This window comes from Octopus bimaculoides, chromosome 11, assembly GCF_001194135.2.
Source record: "Octopus bimaculoides isolate UCB-OBI-ISO-001 chromosome 11, ASM119413v2, whole genome shotgun sequence".
In the NCBI taxonomy this organism is placed as follows: Eukaryota; Metazoa; Mollusca; class Cephalopoda; order Octopoda; family Octopodidae; genus Octopus; species Octopus bimaculoides.
This window is the reverse complement of record NC_068991.1, coordinates 8,515,596-8,518,992: the sequence shown is the minus strand read 5'-3', so window position 1 is coordinate 8,518,992 and position 3,397 is coordinate 8,515,596. Positions and strand designations below refer to the sequence as shown.

The following is a 3,397-nucleotide window of genomic DNA, read 5'->3' as shown; positions in this document are numbered from 1 at the left end:
CCCCAGTATCTTGTACACATATGTCATTGCATACCTCTCCCATCTTCGCTCCAGGGAGTAGAGTTGTAGCTCTTTCAGTCTCTCCCAGTAGCTCAGCTGTTCCATTGATGTAATCTCCCTTGTGTAGCCACGCTGAACTGCCTCCAGTTCCGCTATTAATCCTACACTGTAAGGTGACCACAGTTGAGAGCAGTAGTCCATACAGCTGAGGATAAATGTCCTCTATAAGACCAGCATAGTTTCCTGGTCCTTTGTTCTGAAGGTTCTCAGAATCCATCAGGTTATTTGCCTGCACACTGCCACCATTTTGGTGATATGCAAGTGAAACAAGGCATTGTTGCTCGTATCAATCCCAAGATCATGCACCGTATGTGATTCTAGGATTCTGGTCCAAAGTATTGTTGTTGTGACTTCTGAGCACCAAATTAGCTGGTAGCAAAGGGTTTGGAATTTGCCTGCATTAAATTGCATGTTGTGTTTCATCAGCCCATTTACAAATGGCATCTAGGTCTTTCTGTAGAAGATTAGCATCAGCAGGTTGCTTGTACTACTTTTGTGTCATCAGCATAGTTAGTAAGTGTGGCTGTCTGTATAACAGATGGCATGGTCTGAAAGTGGTCCCAATACATATGTATTATGTATATATATATACATAGAGAGAGAGAGATATACACGCACACACACACAACATATTAGGATGTGATTTGAGGGTAAAATGACTGCTTTCTCTTTCAATTCAAGTTCATTGGTGCAATGTCACCCACGAATGAATATGAAAAATATGAAAGGCATTCTACCCATGACTATCCCATCCCTTTCCCAGGCACAGAGTGCAGTACACCATCGCCTATTTTTGTTGTTCGTTCTTCTTGTAATGTCAGTGTACTTTTATAGACAACTTTGACACAGATCTACAGCCTTGATACTTCCCATAATGGACTGACTATGCATAGGTCTCTGCAGTTATTGCTGCTGATGTTGATTCTGTGAATGGTGTGGCGTTGTTGTTATTGATATCCTGACGTCATTAAGGTGGAAAGTTGGCAGAACAGTTAGAGTGCTGGAGGACATGCTTAGCAGAATTTCCTCTGGTTAGTTTATATTCTGTGTTCAAACGCCACTGAGGTTAAACTTGCCCTTTCATTCTGTCCAGGTTGTACCAGGTAAGCATTGGGTTTGATATGATCGACATACACCTCCCTGTAAAAAATTGCCAGCTTTGTACCAAAATTATAAAGGATAACTGTGCATTAGTCCTGACTGAGCAACTCCATTTTTAAAGCCCTTCCTGATGTGACCACCGCATTTTTTCATACAACAACAGACAATAAAGCATTGTGTAATATATCCAGAATTACTTACGCTTTTAGAATTTCTCTGCTCTTTCTAGCAGGTTGAGATGACCACTCAGATGCTTACATGTTGTCTCATTACCCAAGATCCTGCTGTTTAGCCTGAGGAGACTTATCAAAAAAGGTTCCAACAATGACCATCTGGTCTGTCTGGTCTTCATTAGCTCTGCCTTAGCAAAGGCGGAGGTATTGTTTTCAGTCATATTCGTTTGTTTGTCCATGGACAAGATATTTCAAGAACCACTGGAGGGATTTGGATGAAATTTTCAGGGATGTTTGGCCTTGTGACTGTCACGAACTGGTTAGATTTTGGGATCGGTCCAGTAACAGACAAGCATTCTGGATTATTTTTCTGGAGGGAGGGGGTTTGAAAGCAGCCGGGTTCGTTTTTAGTATTCTGAGTGTTATAGAAATCCCAGGATCAGTAAATGCCACTTTTTAAAACTAGGGAAAAAAAATGATTCTTTAATTTGAATTTAAGCCATTTAGCAAAACCTATTTCTACTCACTCCCAAAGATTGGATCACCATCATCAGCAGCAGCAACATCATTTAATGTCCATTGTCCATGCTGGCATAGGCTGGACGGTTTGACCAGAGCTGGTAATTTGGCATGGTTTCTATGACTGGAAGCGCTTCCTAATACCAGCCACTTTACAGAGTGTGCTGGGTACTTTTCTGTGGCACTAGCATGAGAGCTAATCAGTTTATTCAAAAAGAAAATTGTCCCACAGAACCAAGGACGTCCTCAGGTGGATTTGTAAAAAAAGGTTAAAAAGAGTACGGAGCATTAATTGAAGCAAATGAATATATTTCAAGTCTACCAAAGCCAGTGGACTGAGTCATTAAGAAACTAATTACAAGAGAAATGGCTGACAGGAAACTAGTTTTACTTCTTTTCACAACAAGCAATGCAGACATAGATGTAATTCTAGCACACATAGGAAAATAATCAGCAAGGAAGCAAGTAAAATTCCAGATATTGAAATTCAAGATGAAAATATTCTTGCTTTTGATGAACCTGCTTATAATACTAGGCACAGACGTGGCTATGTGGTAAGAAGCTTACACATCATTCTGGGTTCAGTTCCACTGCATGGCACCAAGGGTAAGTGTCTGCTACTATAGCCCCTGACTGACCAAAGCCTTGTGAGTGGATTTGTTAATCATTCGCTCAATTTTGCGAATTCCAACACTGACAGTGTTCCATACATAAATCTAATTGCTTGGATGCTAAGAACAAACTTCGACGTAAGTACGCGACCAGTGACGCTGTGCTCGCCCTATCTTCAATAATATGTAAATTTCACAAATGTGTAGGTATTTACGAGTCATATTACTTTTGTAAATCGATTTTATATTTATCAGTTATTGAATGTGCATTTCATGCATTGCTTCTTTTTGTATTATATCAATAGTTTACTCTTTACTCTTTTACTTGTTTCAGTCATTTGACTGCGGCCATGCTGGAGTACCACCTTTAGTCGAATCAAATCGACCCCAGGACTTATTGTTTGTAAGCCTAGTACTTATTTTATCGGTCTTTTTTTGCCGAACCGCTAAGTTACGGGGACGTAAACACACCAACATCGGTTGTCAAGTGATCTTGGGGGGACAAACACAGAGACACACACACATACATATACATATATACGATGGGCTTCTTTCAGTTTCCGTCTACCAAATCAACTCACAAGGCTTTGGTCGGCCCAAGGCTATAGTAGAAGACACTTGCCCAAGGTGCCACGCAGTGGGACTGAACCCGGAACCATGTGGTTCGTAAGCAAGCTACTTACCACACAGCCACTCCTGCTCGGGAATATTAGACCACAGCTTATAATTTTCGTCTTTGGTAATTTTTACTTCACATTTCTTCCATATTTTACTTAGTTTTATGTTGTTTTTTTTTAAATTTAACAGGCTAGAAAAGGAGTTAAGCTCAATTTGATTATTTTAAAAGCTATTCTAATCAATTTTCTGTGCTCAGTCGTGTGTATGTATGTGTGAGTGCGCGTATAAAAATAGAGATTATGAATCTGGGATTTT

The 3,397-nt window shown here is 40.1% G+C and overlaps 1 protein-coding gene across 1 annotated transcript in view; it reads right to left on the bottom strand.

Annotated features, from left to right (window-relative positions):
* LOC106880886 (L-asparaginase) overlaps window positions 1–3,397 on the bottom strand; it is a 31,509-nt gene that overhangs the window by 26,925 nt on the left and 1,187 nt on the right. The gene's annotated exons all lie outside the window — the stretch shown is intronic.